Consider the following 18,948-nt stretch of genomic DNA (forward strand, 5'->3'; position numbering starts at 1 on the left):
AGGATGAAGCAGAAATCCGAGGGATGTCTGGGACAAATGAGGAGACATTATTCCCTTCCCTCTTCTGTGAAGACTCCCTGAATAGCAGCAGGCCCAAATTCCCCCCTCTGGGGACAACACACAGAGACCAGAGAGAGTGGTGTGGTATGTTCCACCTGTAGAATGGGAAAAATATGCAGCCAGGAATTCTTTCTTCAGCAAGGCCATCCTTCAGAGTAGAAGGAGAGATAGAGTTTCCCAGACAAACAAAATCTAAAGGAGTTCCTGGCAGCTACCCAGCCCTGCAAAGAATATTAAAGGGGACTCTGAGTGGGAAAGAAAGACCAAGAGCAACAAAGACTCGAAAGGAACAGAGAACATCTCCAGAAACATCGACTTTGCAGATAATACAATGGCACTAAATTCACTTCTATCAGTAATCACTCTGAATGTAAATGCTCCAATCAAAAGAGGGCATCAGAATGGATAAAAAAATAAGATCCGTCTATATGCTGTTTGCAAGAGACTCATTTTAGACCTAAAGACACCTGCAGGTTGAAAGTGAAAGGATGGAGAAGCATTTAACCTGCCATTGGACATCAAAAGAAAGCTGGAGGTGCCATCCTTCTACCAGAAAAACTAGATTTTAAACCAAAGACTGTCACAGAGATGAGGAAGGGCACTGGATCATAGTAAAGGGGTCTATCCAACAAGAAGATCTAACAATGTAAATATGTGTGCCCCAATGTGGGAGCACCCAAATTTATAAATCAATTAATAGCAAACTCATTGATAACAATATGATAATAGCAGGGGAGCTTAACACCCCACTTCCTGCAATGGACAGATCATCTATGCAGAAAATCTACAAGGGAACCATGGCTTTGAATGATACGTGGGACCAGATGGACTTCACAGATAGATTCAGAACATCCCCCCAAAAGCAGCAGAGTACACATTCTTCTCTAGTGCACATGGGCCATTCTCCACAATAGATCACAGACTGGGTCACAAATCTGGCCTCCACAAGTACAAAGTGATTGAGATCATACTGTGCATATTTTCAGACCACAATGCCATGTACTTGAAGTCCACAAGAAAACATTTGGGAAGACCACAAATACATGGAGGTTAAAGAACATCCTATTAAAGAAATGAGTGGGTCAACCAGGAAATTGAAGAAGAACTAAAAAAATGCACAGAAACAAATGAAAATGAAAACACGATGGTCCAGAACCTTTGGGATGCAGCAAAAGTGGTCACAGCAGAGAAGCACACGGCAATACAGGCTGCCCCAAGAAGCAAGAAACGACTCAGAATACAACCTAACCTCACACCTAGAGGAGCTAGAAATGTACTACCTTATATCCAAAGGCCCAGAACTACTATCATCCTCAATGTGGAGAAACAGAGCTTTTGCTCTGCAGTCAGAAATGAGACAGGGAGTCCACTCTCACCACTGTTAACATCGTACTGGAAGTCTTGGCCTCAGCAATCAGACAACAAAAAGAAATAAAAGCCATCCAAAATCAGCAAGGGAGAAGTCAAACTTAACAGTATTCACAGACAACCTGACACTGTAGAAAATCTGAGAGACTCCGTTAGAAAATTGCTAGAATGATACACAAATTCGGCAAAATCACAGGATATAAGATCAGTGCACAGAAATCTGGTTCATTTCTTTACACCAATAATGAAGCAGCAGAAAGAGAAAGGAAGGAATCAATCCCATTTACAACTGAACCAAAAGCCATGAGATACCTAGGAAGAAACCTAACCAAAGAGATCCATAAACCAAAGATCTATAGTCTACGAACTATGGAACACTGAAGAAAGCATTTGAAGATGACACAAAGAAATGGCAAACATCCCATGCCCATGGACTGGAAGAACAAGTATTGTTAAAATGTCTCTACCACCCAAAGCAATCTACACACTTCATGCAATTCCAGTCAAAATATGACCAGCACTGTTCACAGAGCTAGAACACCCAATCCTGAAACTGGTATGGAACGACAAAAGACCCCAAATAGCCAAAGCCATCTTGAAAAAGAAAACCAAAGCCAGAGCATCATGATGCCGTGTTTCAAGCTGTGTTACAGAGCTGTAGTGATCAAGGCAGGGTGGTCTTGGCACAAAAACAGACCCGTAGATCAATGGGAGAAAATACAAAACCTAGAAGGGGATCCACAAATATATGCTCAATTAGTCTTTGTCAAAGCAGGGAGGAATATGCAATGGAAAAAAGACAGTGTCTTCAATGCATGATGTTGGGAAAGCTGGACAGCAGCATATGCAGAACGAAGAATGAGCCTGGACTGCTCCCTTACGTCATACACAAAGATAAATTGAAAATGGGTGAAGGATCTACATGTGAGACAGGAAACCATCAAAATCCTAGTGAGGAATAGAGGCAGCAGCCTCTTTGACCTTAGCCATAGCATCTTCTTACTCTTGGGATTTCATCAAGATAAAAAGCTCCACAGGGAAGGAAACAACAAAACTAAAAGGCAGCCTATGGAACGAGAGAAGATATTTGCAAGTGACACATTTGAAAACAGGTTAGTATCCAAAATCTATAAAGAAGTCATCAAACTGAACTCTCCAAAAATAAATGCTCCAATTAAAAAATGGTCAGAAGATATGAATAGATGTTTTTCCAAAAGACATCCAGATGGCCCTCAGACACATGAAAAGATGCTCAACATCTCTCATCAGGGAAATACAAAAACAAATACAAAACTACAGTGAGATATCACCTCCCTCCAGTCAGAAGGGTGGCTCCTTCAGCCCCAGTGGCTCATGCTAGTGAAAGGGTGCCCCTACACTGGAGACAACTATCAGACGCAGCTGATTCCTGTCCAGAAAGTCCTGGATCCTCCATTTCCATCTTACTACCAGTGCTTCAGCATTTTACCTTCGCTTTGTAGACTCGGTGACAAAGTGGGCACTCAGGGGACCGGTGTATCTGCACTGTAGTGCATCCGTCTGCCAGCCTGCTGGAACACCGTCCTGTATGATAACCTGTCCTGTTGCCAGGCGAAGAAGAAACTCTAACATCCATTTTCACAACCATACTGCTAGCATTTCTAGCAAGGGTCCCATGATTCTACTCCGAGCCACTAAAGACTCAGAAAAGCTCCATAAATACTCAAGTTTTCCTGTGGACTCTCAAATTCTGTGGATGGCAGGCCTTTCTGGAATCTTAATCGTTGGAGCCTTGTTAGTGTCCTACTTAGCTATCAGGAAATGGAGATGAATTATTGTTGTGTTAATAAAACCAGACTGTACTAATAAAAAAAATTTTTTGTTGTTGCTAATTATTAGCAACAGAGGAAACCATAGATGTTGGGAGGACATGGAGAAAGAGGAGCCCTCCTACCACTGTTGTTGGGGATGGAAACCGGTGCAGCCTCTATGGAAAATGGTATGGAGGGTCCTCAAAAGTTAAAAGTAGAGGGACGCCTGGGTGGCTCAGCAGTGGAGTGCCTGTCTTCAGCCCAGGCCATGACCCCGGGGTCCCGGGATCAAGTTCCACATTGAGCTCCCCTCAGGGAGCCTGCTTCTCCTTCTGCCTGTGTCTCTGCCTCTCTTTGTGACTCTCATGAATAAATAAATAAAATCTTAAAAAAAAAAAACCTACCCTACAACCCAGCAATTGCAGTGCTGGTATTTATCCAAAGGATACAAAAATATTTCAAAGGGGCAGATCCACCCCGATGTTTATAGTAGCATTATCAACCATAGCAAAATCATGGAAAGAACCCAAATGTCCTTCAAGTGATGAATGGATAAAGAAGATGAATGGAAAAAGTTATAGAAAATGGAATATTATTCAGCCACGAAAAAGTATGAAATCTTGCCACGAAAAAGTATGAAATCTTGCCGTTTCCAGTGACATTAATGGAGCTAGAGTATATTTTGCTAAGTGAAATAAGTCAGATAATGACAAATTCCATATGATTTCATTTACATATGGAATTTAGAAGCAAACAGATGACCATAAGAGGGAAACTGAGACAGAAACAAACTATAAGAGATGCTTACCTATAGATTTTATAGGTTGTTGGACAGGATGTGGGGAGGGGATGGGCTAAATGGGGGATAGGGATTCAGGAGGGCATTGGGTTGAGCACCGGGTGTTACATATAAGCGAGGAATCACTAAATTCTACTTCTGAAATCACTTTTACACTATATGTTAACTGACTAGAATTTAAATAAATATTTGAAAAAAGAATCCTTGATATATGTAGTATTTGGGATTCCTTACCCTTTTTATTCAGTTAGTATTATGTAAGAGACCTCGTAAGAGACCTCTCATGCTATGGCTCCTCTCATGGAGCCATAGTAATTCAATTATTTTCAGAGGTAAAATTTTTCATTGTGGCAATATGCAATAATCTATTTTTCAGCGCTTCTGAATGGATCTTCAGGACTTCCTTTAAATTTTTGTTATTGCAAACGGAATTGCTATGAACATTTTCATGCAGATCCTGGTGTATGTATGATACCATTTTCCTAGGCTACAGCTAGGGGTGGGATTTCTGGATCATAGGATATGTCTATGCAGACCATTAAAGAACATGCTGGTTCCCTCCCTGTCCCTTAGACGGTTGTGTTGATTGAACACTCACCAGCAGTTGTAAGACTTTCCACTGCTTCACAGTCTCCCCAACACTTACTGCTCTCAGAGTTCTTTATTTTGGGAAATCCAGTGGGTAAAAACAATAGTTCACTGTAGTGATTTCTAGTCAGTTGAATACATTTTTATATATTTATTTCCCTATTGGATAGCTTCTTCTGAAATGGCTGTTCTTGTCATTTGCCCATTTATCTTTTGGTTTATTCATTTTGCTGATTTCAGTTTGCCTTTCCACACTCGTTAGACTATTTTATGATGAGTGAAAGTTATTAACTTCAATGAGGTTGAATTTACTCCTTATTCAAATAGTTTGTCCAGTTCTAAAAATCATTCCCCACATCTATATCATAAAAAATATGTTTTTGTATATCTAGTCCCAAAGTTGTGAAATTGCCTCTCATATTAAGGTCATTAAAGAATTTGTGATTACGGTTTAGGATAGGAATCTAGGGGTTTCCCCCAAATAGTTAGCCAATAGTCCTATACTGTTTATTGAAAACTGTTTTGTTCACACTATCAGATATGTTCTATATGTTCTATATTTCCCATATATACAATGGACTTAATATGGGCTTTCAGTTATGTCCCATTTGTGAATTTATTCATCCTTTTGTTAAAATCATGCCACTTTAGTTATTTGCTACAAATTGATAGTGAGTCTTCACATTTTATAAGACAGTTTCTTTCACTTCTTTGCTTTTTTTTTTTTTTTTTTTTTTTTACTATTGAACCTGTATAAATTTCGGAATTAGATTGATTTTTGAACAATTTTTTTTAATGGATTTTGTCTAAAATTGCACTGAGCTTATCGAACAATTTTAGGAATTTACTCCTTTATGACACTAAGTTTCTACTCTATGAACATAGCATAGCTTTTCATTTAGTGATTTTCAAATAAGTTCAATAAAGTTTTTTAAATTTCGTAATAAACATGTTTTGTTGGATTTATTTCCAGTTTTTTTTGCTCTTATCTTTTTCAAACTTTCATTACAAAACATTTAAAATATGTAGAAATAAAGGTCCATGCATCAAATGTCTTTATCAAATACTTAGGAGTTATTTATTGGTAACAGATATCTGCTAAAAGATAACAGATATCAAGTGCATATTATTTATATAAGAAAAAATGATATGTAGTAATCTTCTAACTTAAAGTATAAAACAAGTATAAATCAGAGAAGCAGGCATTTGGATTCAAAACAAGCCATTCGCTTACTTGCCAGCACTGATCAGTCTTTAATACTACAGAGAGCACAATTATTAATTATATGTTATTGTGAAATGAATTGATATTTATTTTACAAATACAAGTAGAAAATGGAATATTTTATTTCAGTAGATGCCTTTATAGATGATGATGGGGAGTTGACTTTTAACCTTACTCTCTACATCTCTTTCTTATACAGAATAGGACCTCCTTTCATTTTTTATTTTATTTTTTAATTTTTTTAAAAAGATTTTATTTTTTTATTCATGAGACACACAGAGAGAGGCAGAGACCCAGACAGAGGGAGAAGCAGGCTACCTGTGGGGAGCCGGATGTGAGACTCGATCCCAGGACCCCGTGGTCACGCCCTGAGCCAAAGGCAGACACTCAACCGCTGAGCTGCCCAGGCACCCCAAGAACTCCTCTTAAAGCTCTCTGCCAAAAAAATAAAAAATAAAAAAAAAATAAAGGTCTCTGCCAGTTTTCAAAATCTTGGATCATGCTCCAGAGAACCAGCTGAAGTAGAGTCCCCATCATTATCAAAGGAAATGAGGGAAAAATAAATCCCATTGTAATAAAAGTATTATAAGTTTTGGGTAGGAAAATGGGCATCTGGAAGAATTTCTTCCCCTTCATTCTTTTAGAAAACAGGTAGACAACAACAAAAAGTCCTCAAATCTTTTACTTAGCTGTGGTCAGTGGCTTAATACAAACTCTAACTGTTCATCCTTTTCATGATCTCTAACTACTTTGGAGGAAAATTATCTTTTAATTCTTCATACTGGTGTGGTGAATTGCTCAGAGGCTTGAAGATGGATATAAACAAAAGATGATGAAAATTACTGTTAGACTAATCTAGTAAGAGCTGAGTATTAAAAAAAGAAATAGTAATTCATTCCTTAATCTCTGGAGATGATTTCTTTCATGTAGAATGTAGATGTTTCCCTTTTCTTCCATTGCTATTTATTTAAGGAACACCGAAGTAGACTGTGCTTACTTAACTTTAAGTTCCAATTTTTATTTCTATAGGATGTAAAACAAGTTGTAAATGTCACTGAGAACTAAAAGAAAAAGAATGCAGAAATAAGACTAGCCATTTTAAGGATGAATGTTTAAGATGTGAAAAGGAACTAGTATATTAATTGCACAGGTTTAAAGGAAAACTAAGAATTATCTATTCTTCCTCTCAGTTGAAAAAATCATACATTTTAAATATTATATTGAATTTGATATATGTATAATACATGCTTAATACAAATTGGTATGAAGTTAAGTCCTTTACTAAAAAAAATTGGATTTTAGGATATAGCCCTTGACTATACACAGAAAGTCAGTTGTATTCGCTAGTGCCTTGGCAGATACTGACACAATCGTATTTTGAAAATAATGCATTTAATGAATAACTACTACACAACAGAGATTATTAAGTAAAAGCTAGTGGACAACTGGAAAAATCCCAAATCTGCATGGACAGTAGACCAAACCATAGTATAGTCATCAGATGTTACATAATGAACATGAATGGATTATATTTACATATAAATTATGCACTATAATAAATTATTACATATAAATTATGTACTATAAACTATAATACAAACTTATTATTAAATAAGTTTGAGCTAAAGAATCAAGATGCAAAAAAAATGGTATACCTTATAATGCCACTTACATAAAGTTTAAAAAGAATCATAACTGGTATGAAGTATTGTAATGTAGAAAGGACCAGTGACTGGAAAGAGGGCACAAAGGGCCTTTTGTTACTTTGGCAATATTTTATTTCTTGATAAGGGTGTTGTTTAATATAATGCAGAGCGCATTCACCTAGTGGTAATATATCAAGTTGTACACTTATGCAATATTTTCTGTATAATAATTTAATTGGGTCTACATGGAGAAAAATATCTAGGATATATGGCTAAAAGAAATCTTCCTACCTCCACTATGACTTACATCTAAATATATCTTGACAGGAACAGCTGGACTTTAAAAAAAATTAGTGAAATAAATACCTCAGATTATTTAAGACATTAATTGCTGTAACTCGTGAGTTCTTCTTGGATATTTTAGAAGAAAAGGGAAGTCATAAAATTATATAGACTGGCCATGGTATATTGGAACTAGCCAACCATTTTTTAAAAATTTCTATCATGGCCATGTAGACCTAACCGTAAATTCACGGACACTTGAAGTCTCAAACAAGGATACCAATCCATGGGTTTTTACTACCTTATTCTTAAACCACAAAGAAGTAGTCAAAAAAAAACCAAAAAATCAATGTCTCCATTTGCTCTTAAAACAGTTCTACTTCTTCTGTAACAATAGAAGTTCTACTTCTTCAGACAAAACTCTGCTTAGCATTTCATGAGCTAGCTGAATTGTAATTGCAGCAGTGGTCTAACACAAACAAGGCAACTTTGGCAAGTAAAAGCTCCATAAACTAAAAACGTCGCCTTAGGATATCAGCATCTTGAAAATTGTGTTAACTCCCTTTGCTGTGCATCAACTTTCAATATCGATGTCCACAAATGAATTTTCATAGTTTCTTATTCTATCTCCCACTTTTCATTTTAACACTCCGAATCTTATTTTGTATAATTTACCCTGTATCTGTTTCTATATATACACACGCAAAATGTGGTAGAAAACTGAAGTCAGTTTCTGGATAATCCAAGCCAAAAAATGGCCCCAGTTGCCTAGATATTTCAGATGAAGTTGTGTTTCTCTTAGTTGGAGTTATAAGGATAATTATTGCAATTCTGTATTTTACATGCATAGGCAAATCCTTAGAATTCAGAGTGTAGAAAAGTGCTGAGGGCAGTGATTTCAAAATGAAAGGAAGGGATCTATTTAAAGTAGAGTAAGAATTTGAATTTATGGTTATTATTTTGGCTTAAAGTTAGAAAACATGCTCTTCTTAATATTTCATTAACATTTTAGTGATCAGATTGATTTTCATAGTATGTAAATTAAAGTGGGCACCATATAGCAGCAAAACTGGATCAGTGTTGATGATTAACATGGGGAAAAAATCATAGCATGGGATATAGTCAGCTTTGCTGTGAATATATAATAAAAAATGCAGTTCTTGCCGGGAGATTCGATGGCTGAGACATGTCACATGATAATGCTATTCAGAATGTAATAATGAATGCCTTTCCACTATAATAACACCTATTCTAATCCTCTCATTCTAAACTGAACATAAATATAAAGGATATTAAGAATATTTGAGACGTCAATGAAATAAAATGTTGTCACAGGATAATGGTCTCCTGCTGCTTCATAAAATACCAAGCCAAAGGCAAGACTTACATTTTCAGAGTAGAAGACATTAATCCCGTGACAGTGTTTTATTGCAGTGATTGTATTTCTATTATACAAAATGAGCATGTAGATTTAATCAATGCATTTGATATATGTTGATGTAGTAAATTGACAGTGGCTTATCATCATTATGAAATTGTTGTATTCTTGTAGGCAGTTTATTAGTGAAAATACAGATGTTTTAGGATATTCAACTTTCAAGTTGAGGGGCAACAGAGGTTTCTGACTAGCTGGAGGTTGGTTTTCCTTAAGAAGTAATAGTTAACAACTGAAGGACAGTATGATTGACATACTCGAAGAAGTTTATGTAATAGTCTTGTTAATATTATTCCATATTTTAATGTGCTGACAGGCAAAACATAATAAATATCATTATTTGAGCAGAAAACCACAACACAAAGTTGAACTCATTCTCAAAGTGCTTTACTTCACTAGACTAAACTAGTTTTGTCACTTTGAGTGATTGGTGAGTAACAGTGATACCATTAAGGCTATAGCATCAGTCCATATTTCTAAATACTCCTATAATACAAAAAATTAAAAACAAAACAAAAAAATAATACAAAGACCCATTGTGTAAGATAGCTTTTGACTTCTTGTGGAAGCTCGACCATCTAAGCCAAACCAACCATAATTTCAAGAGGAAAATGGAAACCCATTGCTTGCTTTCTATTGTAGAAATACTTTAATGCCAAGGTAGTTGGATGTTTTCTATTGAATGTATTTAGAATATTGTGTTTCATTTATATTTACTCTTTAACATCTGAAATAGGCCTTGGGTTTGCTTTTCAAGCTTTTCAATTTTTTAAATGGACTAGTACAAAGGCAGGTCTGATTTCCCATACCTTCTTGTCCTATTTGTTGATTATCTTAAAATAAGTGAATTTTGTATTTCTGAGACCATCTGTGTTATCATCCTTTGTTTCTTGGTGCTGTATACAAGGCCAAAAATCTGAAAATTAAAAGTTCAGTCTTCACTAAACAAGAAATAAGGTAACTGAAAAAGCTATTTTTCTAAAAATGCAAATCATCAAGCATATATATCCTACAGGCCATTCAGGAAAAATCAGAAGGAATAACATCTGGAAAATGCTGGCCGAGTTGAGCTAGTCTCCCATAACGCTTGTCATACTCTTGTCAAGTTGTTCATTATAACATGGGCCATCCACTGTCTGATTACTTCTTTTTATGAAAAGAAGACCTAGAGTCATTATGACAATATTTCTTCTTTATTAATCACAAATCTTTAGGGTAATTTTGTTAGGATTCCATTTTTTATCATCACATACTATATTAGTTTGCTATGTCTTCGATTAAAAAAAAAAAAAGTACCACAGACTGGGGCAGTTCTAGAGGCTAAAAGTCCAAGACCAAGTGTCAGCAAGGTATGGTTGCTCCTGAAATATCCGTTTTTGGGTTGCAGATGGCTGCCTTCTCTTTGGGACTCACATACACGTGGACTTCTCTCTGTGCAAGGGCGTTCCTGACGCCTTGTTGTATTTCGCAGTTTCCTCTTTTTATAAAGATACCAGTCAGATGGGACCAGGATTTATCTATATGACCTCTTTTAACCTTATCCTTTTAAAGGCCCTTTGTCCAATTATACTCACATTCTGAGAAACTGCAAGTTAGAACTTTAACACAGGAGTTTTAGGAGACATAGTTCAGCTTATAACACATACTAATAAGATATCCTTTGAATTTAATATCATGCATTAAAAAACCTGAAGCATTAAGTGAAAATAGGTTCCCAACACCAACTATAAAGTTAGCGATAAAGCCATAACAATATATGATCTTCAAAAAACATAAAAAAGAATTCTTTATTGAAAGGATTGTCACATTTATTCTTCTAGATCTTTGACCAGAACCCCAAATATATCATTGTACTGTAATTTTACACTGATAAAGATTTATCTGTGTATTGAATTCCCCTTCTACTCTACGTCTTATTTTTCCTATGAGGAGTAAGTTCTTTGAGATGAGAGACTATGATTTATATAAGTATATATTGCACTTCACACCTAGCACAGGACCTGGGCACTCTATAAATATCAGGGAAGTAAATAGACAATTGGATGGATGCACAGATGGGTGGATGGATGGATGATATTTTTTGTATGTCACTTATTAATTTAAGGCTGGTATTTAGGTATTTTGTACCCGGGCTTATGGCTGATGAGGAAAAAACTCTCAATCATGGCAGAAGGTACGTCAGGAATATTATCCTTTAGTGTATGCATAAAACTAGCTCTTAAAATATGACCACCAAACAGATTTAAGAAAGATTTTATTGCATGGCCACCAGCCAAAGACACTGAGCAGAAAATAGAAAGGAAATGAAATTATACTGTCTTGAAATCCAGGTGGGGTTTTGCACATACTTCCTTGTTAAACATCCATCTAGTTGCCAGTCTGCCTCTGAATTAGAGGCAGAGGTAGAGCTGTGAACACTTAACATATGTGTAGCTCCAACCAGACGGTAAATCCTCAGTAGTCTGGGGGGCAAGCTGGGAGAGGTGTTTCCATTAATTCATTTTCTCCACCATTGTTCCTTGAGCACAAATTTATATGCCGTCTTTAGGGACTTTCCCCCCCATCACCAGGAAATACCTGTATCTTAAGCTTAACAAGAGAATTAAAAAAATATGTATATTATGGAAAAATGAGGAAACATAGGTAAACAAAAAGACACAAGGAAAGCTACAGTCATTGTAATTCTACTTCCTGGTGGCAACTACTGATAACATTCATTGAATAGACATCCTAACCTGGACATATCCTCAGGTGTGTGTGTGTGTGTGTGTGTGTTAAATCCACATCGACACAAATGAGCCTGTTCCTGCCTCAGTCGGCTTGGGGCACCAGGAGGATGTGCAGGGCCGCAGGGACGCAGGTGCTCGGTAAGCCGTGTGTCCCCTCTCCGGGCCGTCTCAGGTGTGATCGCAGGTGGCCTCCGGGCACCGCTGACTACGTGTCCTCTAGCCCAAGGGGGCCTCTTCTGGTGCAGGCTGCTCTCTGTGCCGTGTCGCCTTGCAGCTGAGCGAGGTGCCCCGTGCACGTTGGGCTGTCCGGGGGACAGGTGCCTCTTGTGGAACACCCTGTACATTGCCAGGCCAGAGGAAACGCCCGAGGGCTTCTCACAGTGGGGATGTGACCATGCCACCTGCAGCAGATGGAGTGGGTGGGCCGTGGGGGGCAGTCAGTGTGGCCACAGGAGCCCTGACTCCCAGGAACCTCCTGGAGGTGGTCAGCAGGTGGGAGGCAGGCCCAGGTGAGCCTGGGTGTCGGTGCCATGGTGCTTGTCGTGCTGCTGCTGCACCCCGGGGAGACCAGAAGTCCGGGCGGCCGGGAACGGAGCTCTCGGAGCAGGAGATGTGGCTCATGTCCTCTGTCCTCAGCATGGGTTCCAAGCCGGAAGGAGGACGGAGACGTTACTGTGACCTCAAGTCGGTCCCCAGCGCGCGAGTGCATGTTCCAAGTACTGAAACTAGAGAGTGACCGCAGTCACTGAACAGTTGCTCTAAATGATCATTCAACAACACCGCAGGAAGCAGGGCTGCACGTACCCACTTGAATGAGCTGGTTTTACATTCTTTGGAAAGAAAGATACACAGTAGCGCCATTACCGCTACCGAGGGCTGCTCTATTTTTAGTTTGAGGAACCACCCAACTGTCTTCCACAGTGACCACACCAGTTTGCGTTTCTACTACATGAGGGTTCTCATTTATTCACATCGTCCCCAACACTTTGCTTTTTGTGTTTTTGATTTGAGCCATTTTGAAGGTGTGAGGTCATAGCTCATTCTGGTTTTGATTTATATTTCTCTGATGATGAGTGATGTTGAGCATGCTTCCATGAGCCTATTGACATTTGTAGGTGTTCTTTGGAGAAACATCTCTGCGTATCTTCTGCCTATTTTTAAAAAAATTTATTATTATTATATATATATATTATTGGAGTTCAATTTGCCAACATATAGCATAACACCCAGTGCTCATTCTGCCAAGTGCCCCCCTCAGTGCCTGTCACTCAGTCACCCCAACCTCCCACCCACCTCCCTTTCCACCACCCCTTGTTCATTTCCCAGAGTTAGGAGTCTCTCATGTTTTGTCACCCTCATTGATATTTTTTAAGTGGATTATTTGACTTGGGGGTGTTAAGTCGTATAAGCTCTTTAAATATTTTGAATACTAACCCTTTATTGGTTATATTGTTTACAGGTATCTTCTCCCATTTAGTGGGTTGTCTTTAGCTTTGTTTCCTTTGCTGTGCAAAAGCTTTTTGTTGTGATGTAGTCCCAATAGTTTGTTTTTGCTTTTGTTTCCCTAGCTTTAGGAGATAAATCTTAAAAAATGTTGCTATGGCAAATGTCAGAGAAATTGCTGCCTGTGCTTTCTTTTAGGATTTTTATGGTTTATGTCTCACATTTAGGTCCTTAATCCGTTTTATTTTTGTGCGTGATGTAAAAGTGGTCCAGTTTCTTCTTTTGCATGAAGCTGTCCAGTTCTCCCGGCACCATTTCTTGAAGAGACATTTTTCTCCTCGCCTATTCTGGCCTTCATTGTCAAAGATGAATTGACCAAATACTTATGGGTTTATTTCTGGGCTCTCTATTCTATTGATCTATGTATCTATGTTGTGCCAGTACCATACTGTTGTGAGTACTCCAGCTTTGTAATATAACTTAAAGTCTGGAATTCCAATACCACCAGTTTTGTTTTTTTCTTTTTCAAGATGGCTTTGGCTATTCAGGGTCTTTTGTGGTTCCATATAAATTTTCTTTTTAACTTTTAATGTGTTACTAACTCTTGAGGATATTTTCCAATTTTAAAGTGAAAAGTACTACATAATGTTGGTTGTAATTATACATTTTTAAAAATTACAGGTCTCTGGTTATTACTGATTTGCAGGTGCAGTGTTTTGCTGATTTACCTGCCATAATATTTTTATTTACTAATTTTATTGGCCCACAGCTTCCTTCTATTGCCCATTGTTTAAAAAAGATAGTCTAAATTTATTTCTAATTGAGTTTCAACTCTTTTGATTTACTAAGAATTTTTAAAACTTTAAAATGTTGGTATTATGTTCTCCTGGTTATCATTTATATTTAAATTTCTTTTTTGTTGTCTTAGCCATACACACATTTTGTCTAATTTTCAGTTTTTCTCTAGTCCAATGAGTCAGTATTATCACATATGTTTTTCTGTCTTTGGTGTCAAACTTAGAATGGCCTTCTTACCTTCATATGGCCTATATTTTATACTTAAGTCTTACATTTAAATATAACTGAAAATATAAAAATTGTCAAATAGTAAAAATAATAGAACACACAAGGGTGGGTATTTAAAAGAGGTGGGCTCTTTCCACATTTTCTTCACTTTGCTCATATTCATTTTTTTCTTTGTTTTTTTATTGATAAAAGAAATTATAGTTGCAAGGACATTTTCTTACTTCCATCCATGTATCTTCCCTCTCTTTTCAGAAGAAATCACTATCCTAAGATTTCCAGGTGTCATTTGTGTCCAGGTGTCTATACATGTTCTAGATATATCAATAAGCAATTTACTTGCTTTGTTCCAATGTTTTAAATTTTTATTAACATTCTAATATTGCAACAAATCATTTTACTCAAAATTGTAGTTCTGAAATTAACTTTTTACTCAAAATTGTAGATCTGAAATTATCTAATGTGCCAGTTATTTTTTCCCCAACATTATGTATTTTAGAACTACCTATGCTAATGGTTATAGATCTAGTTTGCTGCTATATACAGTGTATACAAACCTCAGATCATCTGTTGTGCTACCAATGGACAATTAGGTAATTCCAATTTTTTAAATATCTCATTTCTAGTGTTAGAATGAATATTCTAGGTCATGTTTCTTTGGGAACATGAGTAAGAGTTTCCAAGAGAGACACACCCAGAAGAAAACTGTTGAGTCATACAGGTGTGGGTATTAAACTTTGCTTGTTATTGCCAATTGTTCTCTGAAGTGATTGTTTAATTTACAGAGCATGTGTAAGAATTCCTGATAATTCAAATTCTTGACAAAACTTAAAGAGATTTAAATTTCTTCACTAGTATGTGAAAGAGCATCCCATTGTTGCTTTGATTTGCATTATCTTCTCTGGTTGTACATTTCTTAATATGTTGATGGGCCATTTTGAATCCTCTTTCATGAAATATCTGACCATATCCTGTGCTACATTTTCTACTGTTGTTTGAATTTTTCTCATTAATTTGATTTCTTAAATTTAAATTTAAGTGTTGCCCAGATTTTTCCCAAAATAGAAGCTTTCTTTTAATTTTCTTTAAATGTGTTTTGAGGTATAAAAGTTGCATACTGTTTTCAATTTACAGTTTTAAGTATTCTGCATTTGTGTATCTTGCTTAAGAAATTCTTCCCTTTCTTGTTATCCTAAACTATTCTCCCTTATTTTCTTGAGAAATCTTCACAGTTTTGTTCTTCACATTTTGGTCTTTAGCCCACCTGGTTAAAACACTTTATTTTTGTGTATAGTAAAAAATAAGAATCTGTTACCATTTCCCATTCTGGATCACAAATTGTCTTGGTATACTTTTATTGAATAGCCTACTCTTTGCAACAAATTTGTAATGTTATGTCATCTACCATACACATCTCGTGTTTCTCTACTTGGTCCTTTGTCTTTATGTTTCTGTCCCAATTACTCAGTGCTTTAATGATTATAGCTTTCTAATGAGTCTTTGATGGTGACAGGGCAAATCTTCCTTTCTCGTTTCTCAAGTATAACATGGTCTTATCTATTCTCAATCCTTTATTTTTTATAGATTTTGGGTTGAATTTGTCCAATTCTATACAGTCTTGTTAAAACTTTTATTTGAATTGTAATGAGTTTATAGATCATTTGGGAATGTTGTAATCTCCATGATAGGTCTCCATTTACTTAGATCTTTTGTTCCTTCATCAAATTATATAAATTTCTTGAAAAACCTCTAATTGGATACTGCATAAACTACTGAGCACTCTACATCTTACTACAGTTGATAGTTTTTGGATTCCTTTGTATTTCTATGTATAGATTTTATCACATGCAAATAATATTATTTATATGCTATTCCTTCTTTTAATATCTTGACTAGGATGTCTGTAATCTTGAAAAGAAGTGATAATGAGCATCTTTGACATTTTTCTCTGAATCAAAAGAGATTTCTCTAAAGTCACACTATTAAGTGTATTTTTCTTTTCTTTTCTTTTCTTTTCTTTTCTTTTCTTTTCTTTCTTTTTTTTTTTTTTTTTTGCTGCAGTTTTGGAGAGGTATATTTTTTTAAGTTAAAGAAGTCCCCCTTGGAGCACCTGCTTTCAGCTTGAGTTATGATCCCGGGGTCCTGGGATTGAGTCCTGCATCAGGTTCCCTGCTCAGTGGGGAGTCTGCTTCTGCCTTTGCCCTTGCCTCTCCCCCCTGTTCATGCTGTTCCCCCCCTCCCTCAAATGAATAAATCTTGTAAAAAAAAATAAGTCCCCCTTTAATTCACAGAGTTTTAAGATGCATTTATCTTGGGACTGAATCATTTTTTTTCATCTATTGAGATAAAATAATAATTTTTCCCTCTAACCTTATAAATGTTAAATTAAATAGAAAAATCTTAAATGTTGAGCTCTCCTTGCATTATTGATCTATTCTACCTCATTTTTATCAATATTGCCAACACTGCTTTTTATGATTTATTGGAATTTTTAGCATCTTTTTTGCATTCTGTTTTCTCAGTATCTCTATATTTTCTTTTTTTCAGTATGCTTTAACAAAGTAGTATTTTGGGATTTTATTTTATATTTTTCCAATCTCAGCATCTATTTCTTTTTAGGGTTAAGTGAATAAGTTTCCTTTCTCATTGCTTACTTTTTGAAAGCCATATTGTTTAAGTGTGATTGTTAAGTGATTTTTTTTTTAATGGGGGGAGGTAGAGGGGCAGAGAGAGAGAGTGGGAGAGAAAGAATCCCAGGCAGGCTTCATGCCCAGTGTGGAGGCAAACGTGAAGCTGAGATCACGACCTGAGCCAAAAACGAGGGTCTAATGCTCAACTGACTGAGCCACCCAGGTGCCCCTTTTTAGTTTTTAATATTTAAATTTTTTTTTCTGGGCAGCCCTGGTGGCTTAGAGGTTTAGTGCCACCTTCGGCCCGGGGTGTGATCCTGGAGACCCAGGATCGAGTCCCACATTGGGTTCCCTGCATGGAGCCTGCTTCTTCCTCTGCCTGTGTCTCTGCCCACCCTCCCCTCTGTGTCTCTCATGAGTAAATAAATAAAATCTTAAAAAAATATTTTTCTTTTTTAAAACATAATTAAAAGTACAGGTTTTTATTGCCAAGAGGATTAAATATTTAAAATAATTCCTGCTAAATAGTAAGTGTTCGAAAAATGGCAGCTATTTTAGGTAGGTATCTGTTACCTCTTCAATTTGCCCTTTATTCTATTAAAAAAATTTCAATTGTTTTGGGGCAGCTGGGTGGCTCAGTGAGTTAGGAATCTGCCTTAGCTCAGGTCATGATCTCCGTGTCCTGGGATTGAGCCCCACATCAAACTCAGCAGGGAGTCTGCTTTTCTCTCTCTCTCTCTCTCTGCCCCTCCCCACTGCTCATTCTCTCTCTCTTTCTCTCAAACAAATAAATGAAATCTTTAAAAAATAAAAATTCAATTGTTTTAAAAATTTTCCTCCAGAAATATTCTTTTTTTTTTTTTTTTTTTTTAGAATAACCTGGCTGTTTAGATTCAGGGTCATATTATTCATTTTTTTTATTTTGAATGCAATTTTTTAAGAGCAGTTTTAAATTCACAGCAAACCTGAGTAGAAATGTTATTGATTTTTAAGTCTTAATTTTCAGGGTGTCTGGGTGGCACACTTGGTTGAACATGTGACTCATGGTTTTCGCTTAGGTCATGATATCAGGATTTAAATGGAGCCCTGTGTAAGGGCTTGAGTTTCTGTCTACCTCTCCCTCTGCGCTGCCCCCTCCCGCCCCCCCCCCCCCCCCCGACCACACACTCTCTCTCTCAAACAAGTCTTTAAATAATCTTCTTTTTCTTTTCTTTTCTTTTCTTTTCTTTTCTTTTCTTTTCTTTTCTTTTCTTTTCTTTTCTTTTCTTTTCTTTTCTTTTTTCTTTTCTTTTCTTTTCTTCTTTTCTTTTCTTTTCTTTTTTCTTTTCTTTTCTTTTTTCTTTCTTTTCTTTTCTTTTCTTTTTTTTAAAGATTTAATTTATTTTTTCATGAGAGACACACAGAGAGAGAGGTGCAGAGACACAGGCAGAGGGAGAAGCAGGCTCCACGCAGGGAACCTGAGGCAGGACTCGACCCCGGGACTCCAGGATCATGCTCTGGGCGGAAGGCAGACGCTCAACCACTGAGCCACCCATGGATCCCCATGAATTTTATTTTTCACATAATTTCAGTCTGAAGATGGATGTTGATCCTGGCTAAGTCTTTTCTCTTTTTTATTCTCCACTTTTTAAGTATGACCCAAATCTTGACTTTTCAGTACTGGAGCTTCCTTAGCTACAAGAGATTTAAAACTTTGTCTTTGGTCTTAACTACTAATAGCATCAGCTGTGTTCTTCAGCTGTAAACCAAATGGAAGGAGAACAATGAATAGAAAAACAAAGGGAAGGTCTTTACCATCTGAAGCTAAGAAACTTATATTTCTCAAATAAACAGTAGAAGTCAATAAGATGTGCATTTTCCTCTGCAGATCTTCTCTTTGACACTACATTCAGTTCAGTGGCACTCTTGAGAGTTCTGACAAAATATATTT

The 18,948-nt window shown here is 36.7% G+C and overlaps 1 protein-coding gene and 1 long non-coding RNA gene across 18 annotated transcripts in view; one reads left to right on the forward strand and one right to left on the reverse strand.

The window, feature by feature from the left end:
• TMEM232 (transmembrane protein 232) overlaps positions 1 to 18,948 on the forward strand; it is a 249,087-nt gene that overhangs the window by 136,856 nt on the left and 93,283 nt on the right. The gene's annotated exons all lie outside the window — the stretch shown is intronic.
• Positions 11,479 to 18,948, reverse strand: part of LOC106558507 — an 86,210-nt gene continuing 78,740 nt past the window's right edge. Inside the window, exon 4 of the long non-coding RNA XR_005356526.1 lies at positions 11,479 to 13,073. This is a non-coding gene — a long non-coding RNA (uncharacterized LOC106558507). The remainder of the gene's footprint in view (positions 13,074 to 18,948) is intronic.

This window comes from Canis lupus, chromosome 3, assembly GCF_011100685.1.
Source record: "Canis lupus familiaris isolate Mischka breed German Shepherd chromosome 3, alternate assembly UU_Cfam_GSD_1.0, whole genome shotgun sequence".
NCBI lineage: Eukaryota > Metazoa > Chordata > Mammalia > Carnivora > Canidae > Canis > Canis lupus.